This window comes from Pteropus medius, unplaced genomic scaffold (genome assembly GCF_902729225.1).
Source record: "Pteropus medius unplaced genomic scaffold, Ma_sr-lr_union100, whole genome shotgun sequence".
Classification (NCBI taxonomy): domain Eukaryota; kingdom Metazoa; phylum Chordata; class Mammalia; order Chiroptera; family Pteropodidae; genus Pteropus; species Pteropus medius.
Window position 1 is genome coordinate 4,985,788 of NW_024342470.1, and position 13,630 is coordinate 4,999,417.

General features: G+C 43.0%; 1 long non-coding RNA gene across 3 annotated transcripts in view; it reads right to left on the reverse strand.

Annotated features, from left to right (window-relative positions):
• Positions 1-375: 375 nt before the first annotated feature.
• LOC120603224 (uncharacterized) overlaps positions 376-13,630 on the reverse strand; it is a 36,099-nt gene continuing 22,844 nt past the window's right edge. For 2 of the 3 annotated variants that reach the window (XR_005652981.1, XR_005652983.1), the window contains 4 exons: positions 8,228-8,309; positions 7,415-7,545; positions 7,057-7,333; positions 376-3,802 (listed from right to left, as the gene is read on the reverse strand). This is a non-coding gene — a long non-coding RNA (uncharacterized LOC120603224). The remainder of the gene's footprint in view (positions 3,803-7,056; positions 7,334-7,414; positions 7,546-8,227; positions 8,310-13,630) is intronic. The other variant, XR_005652982.1, reaches the window with a different exon arrangement.

Consider the following 13,630-nt stretch of genomic DNA (forward strand, 5'->3'; position numbering starts at 1 on the left):
TCATTTGCCTTCCATAGCTGACTCACTATCCATGGCATCCCCATTTCTGACATTTTACACTCCGCCTCTGCTCATCACTTCTAGTCAACCCCCAAGACCTGCCCACTCCACCACAGTGACATCACAACAACTTCCTGTGTGCCTTCTCAGTGTCAGCCCTCCCTCTTCACCCTCCCGGGCTCCTACGCTGACCAGCCTTTAAGCTGAGTTCCTGATGGCTGTCTCCTATTCCTAATCTCTCCTGCATGCTGTTTGCCTCCACTGAGGTCATTTGGGCCCAGAAAAAAAAAAAGAAGAAAAAAAAGGCTTACTTTTCACCATCCACTCTGACACCGTTCGAATTTTGCATCACGTGCATGGATTATCTAGTCATAAAAAAATAAAAGAATTTCTTTTAAAAATTAATCAATTGAAATAAAGCCTGTATTCTTTATCCATTTTGTCTCGCCTGAGTTGGCAATTCTAGGGAAGCTTGCAACCTCGGGTCCAGAACCCCCGGTTCTGCCACATCGTGTTTCCGTTCTCACAAGGCACAGACAGGCTGGCCCTTGAGCCACCTCGAGCAGCCCTCCCCCCAGAGAGAGGCTGCAGATGTGCTTTGAGAGAAAAGAGCTGCCAATGGCAGCAAATCCTCTGCGTGACGTCCCTCTTTGTTTAGAAATCTTGTTTGCTGGACTTTTAAGTGTTTGAGATATAGGAAGAAACTTTTTGTTCTTATCCAGATAAGGCAAAAGAAGACCGTGTCACTATGAGCCTGTGATTTCCTCTTTACCGAGGAAGCCCTGCCAGGTCTGGGTCCACGTCAGCGGCAGGAAGCACTGTGGGTAAGCCTGGGAGTAGTTGGCATCGATTTTGATAAGAAAGGGAAAGTGAGACCCTTTGACCCATCTGCTTCTTGATACAATTCTTGTTTCTTTGTGATCAAAAGGCTCCTATGAGTATGGAGGCAGCTGCAGTTATCATGGGTCCTAACACAGCTGACTAAAGAAATCACATGATTGCCAGCCCTTGATAAAACCTGCACCATATTAACCGTAAAGTGACAAAACAGCAATGGGTCTCAGTTCCCACGGCTGAGTGCTGAGATGTTTAATGGCACCCCACAGGCGGTGCCCTGGTGCTGGCATGGGAAGTAACCAAGGCCCACCTCTCCCCAGACCCAACTTTCCCACCTCCAGCTACAACAGAGCCCCAGGGCATCCTCTCACCCTGGAGCGGTGTTCAGGAAACTAAGGTGTGAGAGTGCAGGGTGTAAGAATCAGAGATGATAGAAACAGGTCAGAGGCGGGACGCAGATAAGAGGTGGGACGCAGGTCTAGGAAAAGATCACAGGGTCCATAAGAGAGTAATCTGAGCTGCCATCAGTGAAAAAAATGTTGTAGCAACTGCCGTCCCCTATGCCGCCCCCCAATCTTTTGCAGTTGCCAGTTTATCTCCAATCTCCCACAGCTGCCATCTGACATTTGTCAATCCAATCCCAGGTCATAGACATTAGCCAGTTACAAGCAATTATCCCTGCATTGAGGGAAGCTTTGATCCAATCAATGGGTCATTTAAAAGGCCTCTTTGGTGTCTAAACAAGGTTTTCTTTTCCCATTGCTTAATACTTAAAGTAATTTTTTAAAACAAGTCGAAGTAGCAGCTCCTGTGAAAATGCCAATTAACCTGAAGAGGGTGGAGGAAGGGGTGCTCTCGTCTTGAGACCTCAGTGCTCATCACATATCTGGGAAATGAGGGGTCAAAAGGCAGGAGGGGTCTCTTTCGAAGCTTCTACCCACATCTTCTTTCCTAGGGCAAGAAATTTCAAATTAGTGTTTGTTTTCTTTCTCAATTAAGGGCTTTGCATTTTCAAGTGAAGTGACTTCTACCAAGAGGAATTTTATAATCCAATTCAAAGGGATTTCAGCTCATGAAAGAGGATTAGGAACCATTGGGTAGATGACAAGTGCTAGCATATTTCCTATCAAGAGCCTCTTAAGATTTTTTCCCTGTCTGGGAGCTCTTCTCTCTTTACTGTAAGAAGCTCAGAAGAGACACATTAGAGACTTGGGTAGTTTTCTCTCCCCGAGTGCCCCCACCTCCTTCTCTTGCTCTTTGCCATACATCATTTAAAAAGTTCATCTGCCTTTTTACACTTCAAGGCAAAATAAAAATGCCTGAAAAATGAAGACCAAAATTATAACCAATCCTTCAGCCCCTGGGCACAAGTAGCAAAATGAACAAGATCTGAATTTAATCTGTTCTGATTGCTATGTCTCCACTGGGCCAGCCACCTCATCCCAGAAAAGGGCAAGATGAGACCATTCTTTCTCCCCAGACAGCAGCAATGTTCCAGGCTGGCTTCTCAAGCAGGAGCTATCAAACAAGGTGGAAAGAGATGCCAACAGCAGGACCCAGGCAGCCAGCACCCAGGTCCCCAGCAGCCGCTCACCCCAGCCTGGCTCTCCGCCTCTCTGACGGCCTTCCTCTGTGAGATGTGTAAACTGGGGGAAAGGGGAAGCAGACGACCCTTTCCAACCTCCCCCTGACTCACAAGACAAAGGAGGACTAATTGTTTTGCTCTTGGATGAGCATGCAGGCATTTTAAAAGGCCCCCTAGTGCATGGGGGAACTTGGACTTGGAGGCAGCCACATCTGGGTCCCCGTTCTCACTCCACCACTTTCTAGCAGTGAAGGCTTCTCTCGGCCTCATAACCTTTACCTGTAAAGGGGAAGAGGAATAACAACAACCTGATGGATCATTACTGGGGTTAAAGGAAATACGGTACAGGAAGGGCCATACTCACTAACTGTCTACTAAATTGGAATCGTTAGTTACATTCATTGGGCAGATTTAGGAATAACAAGACTAATTTGCACAATTTAGAGCTGCTTTTATTTCTTTTTTATGGTTCCTCACTCTTTTGTTAAAAGGAGTTAAAAGGAGATGGAGACTTCCTACTGAATTTCTTCAACTTCTGAGTAAGGCTTCTGTTAAATTCACAAGGAGAAAGGCCATTGTCTTGACAATATGCTCTTGGCACCCCCTTGAAGTCCACTTGTTTCGTATGATCAATTTGCCCTCACAACTAGGTTAATCTTCTGATTCCTGAGAACCAGGGCGATCATTTCAAACTGCCCTGCTTCTAGGTTTAGGTGTCACGTTTGTGTTTTGGCCATTGAGCTCTTCAGGCTTTTCTTTGTCAGCCTCTTCCTCGCCTTTGGGCCCAGAGTTTAGGATGCTCAAGATAAAGTGCTCCCTCCCTCCCAGAGCCTGGCCTGGGGCTTGGCTGCAACCAGTATCCCAGTATCTCCCTCTTCTCATACAGAAATTCTAAAGCAAGCCACTCCCTTTGTCTGCAGCTGAGGTGGAAAATGTCCGGACGTTCCCAGTAGAATGATTACATTTTTACTCATATGTTTTCCTCCCTCATGTGTCCCCACTAGCACTTTTTTGAAAGGCATATTTTTTTAAATGCTTTTCTGCTGTAATTCCCATGCCTAGATTTTCTTTCTCCCCTCTCTCCAGCTTTTATGTTTGTTGACTTGGTTATTATTATAGTGCAATAATAGTCCTAGTAACTGGTTAGGGTGTAAATGGGACATGTTACCTTGTTGCCAGGACAAATTAAGAGTTAAAATAAAGAAGCAGCTGGTTTTCACTCATTCATTCCAGCACATTGATTGAACAACACTGTCTTCAGGTTACTCTGCTCAGGAAATGAAGATGAATATGGCATGGCCAGCTCCGAGGGGCTCAAAGTCCAGGGCGGGGACTATGACCCCAGGATTTATGGGTGGTATTCAGAGCATCCAGGACCCTCTGAAATAAAAACAAAATTGTTTATGTGTATGCACACAGCGAACTTCTCAGGGAGAAAATCCATAGCTCTGATCAGATTCTCAAAGGTATCCAGAATTTAAGAAAAGCAGGATCTGGAAGGGGTGGTTAAGAACCACGGATCTTGAAGGAAGTGGTGACATGTGAACCATGCAGTTTCTGGTAGTCACCTTTGACTGACTAATTCTCTCTTTTCCCACCAAGCTGTCAGAAAATCCTACCGGCTCTACCTTGAAAACCTGTCACGGATGCATCCCCTTCTCACCATCGCCACGGCTACCACCCTGATCCTTGCTATCATGTCTGCCTAGAGTATTGCTTCTGCCCTCATCCCTACAGTCTAGCCTCAATGCAAAAGCCAGCCTGGTGCTTTTAAAGAACAAACCAGATTGTGTCACTCCTCTGCACAAAATACATCAGACACTTCCCTGCTCATGCAGAATAACTCCAAAGGCCTTATTCTATTCCAGAAGGAACAATCCGTGATGCCTTCACCTCCGTTCCTTCTCTGAGCTTGACTCTGACATGTTCCTTCTCACTCACTCCTCTTCACTCACTTCCTGTTATTCCTCATACATCCCTCATAAATGCCACAGGGCTTTTGCACACCGTTTCCTCTGTTTTTAACACTCCTCCCCCAGATGTCAGCTTGGCTCACTCCTCCACTTCCTTCAAATCTCTGCTCAAAGGTCACTTGACCAAAATGTCTTTCACGACCAACCTAGATAAAACAGCACCCCACTTTCTGTCAACCTTTGTTTTCTCTTTCATCTGACATGAAATTATATATTTGTTTATTTGCATATTGTCTACATACTACACACACACACACACACACAAGAATATACGTTCCTTGAGAGCAGGGACTTTGTCTGTTAGGTTCATCACTCTATTTCCAGCTCCTAGAATAGTGCCTGGTGCATAGAAGCTGCTCAATAGACATTTGCTGAATGAATAAATGAATAAACTATGTATAAGTACAAATACAGCGAAGTAAGAAATAATAGATTGGTCTACAAAACACTACCAAAGCACAGGGAGGAAGAAGCCACTAAATCTGATTGGGGAAGGTGAAGGAGAGAGATTTGCGAAGTAAGTAAAGCTTCTAGAGGAGATGATACACAACGTTAGCATGTGAAAGGATGAGGCATGTGGCCAGGGCTGCAGAGAAGGGCATATCAGGCAGGGGAAAGGTTGTGGGCTAAAACCTGGGCGGGGGTGGGAGGTGGGGGGAAACGCATGGAAAAGCATGGCCCATTGGAAACTGCAAGTAGCTCAGCATATCTGGAATATTTACCTAAGGAGGATGTCATGGAGCGACAGGAAATGAGATAGAATAATGGACAGGGACCAAATCATCAAGGGTCTAATACATTTTGCTGATGACTCTAGATTTTATCCTATAGGTGGTAGGGAGCCAATGGAAGATTTTCAGCAGTGTGGGAATGTGCTTAGAAAATTGCTCTGTGGGCAAGATGGATTAGATCTGAGAGATCTTGAAGGCTGGGAGCCCAGTGTGATATAGCTAGGTGACACAAGGAGCCCAGAACTAAGATGGGACAGTAAAGATGGAGAGAAAGGAATCAGAGCTAGAAAAACAACTCTGTGACCCACTATATATGAAAGATGAGAGAAAAGAAAAAAGTCCAGCTAATGATAAGCCTGAACTACCAACACAAGGCCCTAGTGCCCCCAGTCCCCTTCCCATGCTTATTGCAAAGAACATTAACCACCGCTCTCTTTCCCCCGAGACATGACTTGGCCTCAAAATCCTCCTCAACACCGTGTATCGGGCAGCCATTACAGCCTGATTGGAGCTGACAGTAAGTGAAAATCTGTTTGTCATTTCTGATATAAGCTTTCTGGTTTGGGCGACTCTATGGTGTTATGATGAATTAAAACAGAAGTACAGAAAAAGGAGAAGGCTTTGACAGGGAAGGTTTAAATTAATCCCGTGTGAGATTAGCATCTATAACTATTATTCTGGCCTGCGTTCTTGCTTGCTCTCTAAACTCCATCGTCCTTTGTCTCCATTATTTCAACATCTCTGTGAAGACAGGAAGGGACTGAAGAACATTGGCAATTTGGAATAACAGCATATACTGACTTGTCTAAATAGGCATTCTACCTGCCAAGTAGTTTGATTTTTTTCCCCCCAAAAGGATAAAATCTATCTCTCATTAAATCACTGGGCAGGATGCCTTCTTTCTCAACCAACAGCTGATGCTGCTGGCAGCACTTCTGTGTGAGCGTCTGGCAGGTGACCACGAAAGACGGCCACAGAGGTGGTTAGTGCTGCCCTGGCGTGAATGGCCAGGCAGACTTGGCAGATGCTTCCTGCTTGGAACCTTCTGCTGCTGGCGGAGACCACGAAGCTGAGCAAGAGGACATGTCTAAACAAGGCTCAGATTTGTCCCGTTGTCACCCAAGGCCCAGAGAGCCACAAGGCTGATCTGAACTTATTGACAAAGGATGCTCGGGGACAATAATCTCTCTCACTCTCTCTGTCTCTGTCTCTGTCTCTCACTCTCTCTCTTTCTCACACACATACACACATACACACACACACACACACACGCACGCACACAGAATCAAAGCCACAATGGTAGTTTCTAAGCAAAGGCATTCAGTAATGAACCTAGAGTGGATTCTGGCTAAAAAATAAATAAGCTATAAAAGACATTCCTGGCACAACTGGAACATTTGAATACAGACAGAATGTTAGATGACATAGAAATCAGGCTAATCTGCTTAGGTGCAGGAAGGGTGCTGTGCATATGAGATATTGGCCTCGCTGAGAAATGTATGCTGAAGTACTCGGGGATAAAGTGTCATGGGGTCTAGAAATTAATTTCAAATAGCAAGAGAGACAGATAGATGATAGACAGATAGACCAACAGATAATACAAATATGGCAAAATGTTTACAATTGTTGAATCAAAGTCCAGGGTTTATTGGCCTATTTTTTAAACTTTTTTTTTTTTTTATGTTTGAAAATTTTGATAATAAGAGACAGGGATAAAAAAATCATAAAGAATTAGGCACAAAAAAAAATTCTAAAACCCTGCAGTTTTTCATAACAATGCTGAGCGGCACACAGATTGAGTATGAACATAAATAAGAAAAGTAGAGGAATATTGGAGGGGGCCTTTCTGCAGACAATAAGCTGCATTATTCATTATGCTCTGGTTGTATAATTAAGGGAACTATAATTCAGAGAGATTAAAGGCGGTTACCTAAAGTCATGTGACATGTGACAGAGCTAGGACGAAGCCCAGATCTTCTACTTTCAAATCCTGTGCTCTCTTCTTGACATCGTCTACCTTACTGTGGCTTCTCCCAGAAGGAGACCTTGAGACAATGATTCGGCTGCAGTGGGTGCCTTTGGAAGGTTCCGGCACCAGTAGTAGAGGGGTGGGAAAGTGACACAGCAGGGGGAGGGCGGCCTGTCAGAAGTGCGTATTGAGCCAGCACCTGCAGTGGGCAACTGGAGCTTAATCCCACAGGAAAAATCTGAAAAATGAAATAAAGCACTTGTCTCATCATCTTCCCACCCAGTGGGTGAGAGAGCTGAGCTGTTTATGCCCCAGTTACCAAGAGTCCTTGTCTGTGGGATTCTTACAGGAGTGTTCAGTCCACAGCACTTCTGGCCCGCTGCAATTCTGAAAAAATGTCCTCAGACATAAGCAGAGGTAGGGTGGCCCAGGCACCCTGACTCAGTTATCCTGGAGGGGTGTGAATAACAGACTGTCAGTGTCTGCTAGCCCATGCTCTAGGGGAGCCCAGCCTCAGCTGTGGCCTTCCCCTCCTTACCAACCAAGCATAAGGAGTAGAGATCATCTCATATTCCAGCACCATCCAGGGAGACCCAGCCACTACGTAGCATAAGGTAAGATTTAAAGGCACCCATTCATTCAGATGAAGCCATATCTGGGAATTACACTCTCAGAGCAGTGGCCGCAGCTCCTGCCCCAGGGGGTGTGGATTCACAGACACACACGCACACACAGCATTGCTGGTTTTGAAGTAACTTCAAGCCACATAAAGCTAAGAATAAACCACTCAGAAGAAGTTCAACAGCTGTTTACTGGAGTGCAAAAGCAAATGAATGGGGCTCATCATACATTCAGACACCACATCAAGTCCCTCATTACACTCACTTAGGGTTTGAAGACAACCCAGAGATGGGTAACAAGCTGGAATGAATATGGGACCCAGTGGCCTGATCCAGCATCCCTTTCACATCTCATTACTCATGCTGCAGGCAGTGCTCTGAACAATCAGACATATCCAACCAAAAATTGCTTACAAATGGGAAAATACTGAGCAACAATGAGTTATTTAAAGTCTGTTTTTATATTTTACAGCCATTATAGTTCCAGTAACAACACAAAATATTTCACTCACAATTTTGCAACCACCAATAAATCAGGCTGCTGTCATTTTCCATGTCTCCTTCCAGAGAAAATAAAAGTCTCAGGGAACTAAACTGTAAAGAGAATACATGTTAGAATGGGGCAGAGAGAAGCAGGTCACCCAAAGGAGATGGGATATTCACATGCTTTGGAGAGGAACTGGTCAACCTTAGAAGTGCTGACAATGGACAGTGACAAAATCGAGCCCCAGCCACTCTGACCAGCATCCTCTTGGGAGATGTAGAGCTTTAGTCGGTAGGTTTTCAGTGTTTCCCATTCTGCTGGCAAGACAGTCTCTATGATAAAATCAGGCTGTCTTGGCTGGATACTATTAGATACACAATTTCTCCATCTTTGCCAACAACCTTATGACTCCCTGTAAATCTGCCACACAAAGATAATGCTCCAGTCCCCTGACTTTGACTATTGCTGATCCCCATCTTAATGATGGCTTGTGAGAAACCAAGATAGTCTTTCTTTTTCTTTTTTTTTTTTTTTGCTAGCAATTATATGGGAATATGTGTCCCACATCGTTCTAATACTAAGTAAGTAGATCTACTAGTTTTAATCTTCATGACGGCTCTAGGAACTATAGATGTTGTTACGGCCCTGTTTTGCCCCCATTTTGCAGATGCATAATGGAGAGCATCAGTAAGTTATCTAATGGCACATGGCTAATGAAGAGACAGTGTCAAACTGTGAACCCAGACAGCCTGGCATCAGAGCTCATGCTCTAAATCACTGCATTGCCTCTCTTGTTAGGTTTAGGTTTTTTGCGGGAGGCAGTGCTTAGTGATAAAATATACATAACATAAAATTTAGCATCTTAACCCTTTTTTAGTATACAACTCAGTGACATTAAGTACATTCACTCTGTTGTGCAACTGTCTATCTTCAGAACTTTACCATTATCCCAAACTAAAACTCTGTACCTATTAAAAAATAACTCCCCATTCCTTCTACCCCACAGCCACTGGTAACCTCTATTCTACTTTCTATCTCTATGAATTTACCTATTCTTGGTACTTCATATAAGTGGAATCCTACAGTATCTGTCCTTTTGTGTCTGTTTTATTTTAACTTGCATAATGTTTTCAAGGTTCATCCATGTTGTAGCATGTATCAGAATGCCATTCCTTCTTAAAGCTAAATAGTATTCCATTGCATGTATATGTCACATTTTGTTTGTCCATCCATCCATTGATGAACATTTGGGTTGTTTCTCTCATTAGGGTTTGATGCTTCCTATAATTTTATCCCATATTGTGGCTGCTGGTTCTGCCTTGGCTCCCTCTGCTCCTTGCCTCTGGGGAGAGAAAGCATCATAGTGCTGGAACAAGTATCTCTGTTCCGCATGATATTTGTATTTCTCTTAGTAGGTCAATACATTGGCACTCTAGTGTCTACCTCAGGCTTCTGTTATTTCTGAGTAAGGACAGACTCTTAGGGCCTGACACCTCAGGATATTGATAAGACTGGGTGTCTAGGTCTTGAAACTGGGGATCCACAAAGTCTACACTGAGACAAGCAGATATATAGTTCCAGATGCATGGATTCCCCATGACTGACAGGTACATGCATCCTTTGTGGGCAGCTTTTTATGTGTATCACATTCATTTCCGCAAGTGCAACAGATTCTTTGTATAGCAGCTAAGTAGCTGCTATTTGTTCAATACTTATCATATGTCAGGTACCATGCTAGGTGCTTTTCAAATATTCTCTCATTTCTGACAGCAAGTCTGCAAGAATAAATGTTATCACTCCCATTTAACAGATGAGAGGATAAATAATTTTTCAAGATCACACAGCTAGTATCAGATGGCTACATGCTATTTTATTAGGTAGGTGTACCATACTTAACTGTTGACTATTTTCATTCAGTACTTGTTTCTGTGACTTTAAGTAATCCTATAAGGGACATCTTTATGCATATAGTTTTATATTTCTTTGGTGTTAATTCCTTGGGATGTATTTCCAGAAGTACCACTACTGATTCAAACAGTCTGAATATTTTCGTGGCTCTTGATTGCTAAAATATTTTCCAAAAAGCTAACAAGGATGGCCATTCCAAGATTTCATGCCGCTGGTCCAGTGTTAGTGAAATTGCAAATCAAGGAGGCAAATTTTGAAGCCTTCCTATTTCTGCTCTCTGTTTGTTTTGTTTTCATCCAACATCCTCAATTCCGACCCTAGAACTGCCAGTTAGTCCCACTGCACCGAGTCTTGCCTCCTCTGTAACTCCTTCTACCCCAAAGACATTCTTTCTCCTGCCTCCCTCTTCTCCCTAACACCCACCCGCCCTCACTTTCAGCAAGCTTCCTTTCTTTGTCAGGCTCATAACTGTTATAAAGAAAGGAGCCTTCAGAATTAATTCACACCAAGCTATTAAGAGTGATTACAACACCCAGTGGTAATTTGTAATTTGTTTTTAAGATATGGTGCCTGGGGAATTTGTTTTAAGGAATAGCGAGACAGCTGCTCAGAGAGGTGTACATGAGGATGTTCGAAGAGGTACTGTTGACAACAGCAGCTGGTTAAGCAATGTAAATATTCCAACAATACTGGGTTGTTAAATAAATTATGATAAGCGGTACAAAAGAATACCGTAGCACCATTAAAAATGATGATATAGATATGTGCTATTGACTAGAAATGGTAGTATTAAAGGGGGGAGTCAAATTACACAACATTTAATATAATAATTTGAGAAAGGAAGTAAATATAGATACATATATGTATGTAAGTGTGTATATGTATGTGTTAAATAAATCTATTTGTGTATTTATAATATCATATATATTATTAAAAAACAACAACAACAACAACTACCCTGGAAGAATAAACACCAAAATGTTTTCTTTAGGCGAGGGGCAGTATGGAAGATTTTTTTTCTTTTTAACTTAAACCTATCTCTAGTTAACATGTATGACTTATGTCATCTTTTTAAAAATTTTTCTTGGGAGGGTGGTGGTTAAAGTTGGTGCTGCCTTGGGAAGAATGAGCATGTAAGGGCATATTTCAAATGACGTGGCAGATGGGTGGAAGAGAGGGTGGGGGCTGGGAGCTTGGGACCCTCCAATCCACAGCGCTGACATTGGCTACTCCACCTTTTCCTCAGCCTGGCCTCTCCCCAGTGTGTGTAGAAGGAAATAAATGGCTCACGTTAATTTGCCCCTCTCTGACTGGCTATAAAAAGCAAGTTGATTTAGGATTTCATGAATCCCTACCTACTCTAACATATGTTGAACATTTCTGTTGTGTGCTTTTGTTAAAAATGCTTTTTAAATGAGGCTGGTGCCCATATGCCCCAGGAACCTAAAATGTGGCTAGGTAGTCTGGCACAAGTCATGTTTCTTTAATTCACTTCCATGAGTTTCTAATGAGCTCAGTTAACTACAGCAGAGTTTTCTAATCTCAACCGTGTTGCAAACTGGAGAATGATGGGAAGGGTGGAAGAGTCTTACAGAGCTTATCGATTTACTAAGCACTTGTCTTAAACATGGTTTCGGTTTCAGCTTTTTGTTTTCTTTTTTTTCTTTTATAACCTGTTCTAGAGCATGATGAGCATTGGAACAGAGGCCGTTTAGCATAGTATTAAGAACCTGGGTCCAAAGTTGACTGAGCTGGGTTTGAATTTCAGCCCTGAAACTCACGAGCTGGGTAATCTTGAACATTTTGTTCAATTTATTTTGCCGTTTCCCCATTTGTAAAATGGAAGTAATAAAGCCTTGTCTAATAGAGACATCATAAGGAATGATTAAGATAGTGCCTGACAAAAAAACTAGCCATAGTCCCTGGCTCTTAGTAAGAGCTCAATAGATATTACTGTTTTTGCTCTAGTTATCGACTTATTAACAAAGAATTGCACCACAGTGAGATGAGTGTGTGACAGAGGAATGCCAGGGTCTTATAGTAAGACATGCCAGGGGCACTTCCCACAGACGTGAGAGAGCCGGGGAACACTTGCAGGGAAAAGTGACATCAAAGAGGGGATTTGAAAAATTAGTACAAGACGTCACGTCAAGGGAAGGGGCATGTGCAAGAGAAAGGATAAAGGTCACAGGAGTGTAAATGTTAACACAGCAGGAACTGCATGTTCTTGAACTTATGTTCATTTACATCCTTGCAACAATGCTATGAAGCAGACATTATTATTCCCCATTTGACCAAGGAGAACACTGGCACAGAGAGGTTAATTCATTTTCCCTTTATCACACAGCTGGTAAGTGATAGCAACATTCTGCCTCAGTATGAAGAATATTTCTGTAGCGTCTCATTGGTGGTGGCCCTTGCCCAGCAATCATCTTCATTTAAGAAGCATGGACTGGGTCAGCCTCTGACAACATAAACATGATTAAGATATGTTCACTGTCCTTAGAAAGTCCAAAGCCTGACAAAGGAGAAAAAATTTTTGATAAGCCATAATGCCAGACAGACTCTAATAAGTAATAAAAAATTAAGAAAGTCTTCACAGACTTCAAATATAAACCCACGTGAGAGAGAAGGAAGATTTTGATAGTTAGAGAGTGGTGAGAAAGAGCAGTATAAGTGGAATGAACGCAAGGAGTTGGGGAACTGATGACTATAACATCATGGTTGGAGACTGGGAAGAGATGACCAGAGTAAAACAAGAGGCTAGAAAGTCAGCGTGGGGCCAAGTCATGGAGGATCCACAGTGCCAGACCAAGGTGGTAGGACTTACTTCTGAAACCAATGGGGACACATTAAGGGTTGTTGAGGAAGCATGGGACCTTATATATCCAGGATGTTAGGAAGGCCTCAAAATAGAGGGCTTGAGCTAATGAATGGAATGTGGAGGGCAGGTAGAAAAGATATTACTGAAGTACAATGGTTAGAACTTGAAGATTGGATATAGAAGTAAGAGCTAAGGCGACTCCAAGCCTCCACTTCCTCTGCCTTCGTAGCATGGCACCTGAACTCCATCTGTGTTCCAGGGGCAGATGCTCAACAGGCCCTTGGAAATTCTGCTCTGGATGCCAAACAAGAGGAGTCAGGCCAAGAATGAACAGGAAGACAGGAAGAGAACCACAGTCCTCTCCCTACCACCCACCTAATCCCTTGAGCCCAAGTCCTGTCATCTCAGCTTCTTTATATACCCACACTGTGCTTAGTTTTTGTGGAACAAAGAGCAGGTGAATGTGATTCATAATTACTGTTTTCTGTTCCGAGAGCATTATTCCCTTTGTACTCCAACACATATGGCAACTTTCAAATGAACTCTTTTTAATGGTTTGATGGATCGTGTTGTTGGTATCAGGGACTAGCAAATAATTTAGTAAGCTTCTGTGAATTTTTGAGCTTCCTTGATATTAGCTCACCGAATATACTTTTTAAAAAATAAGTTTCCCAATTTCATCATTATAAAGGTGTAAGA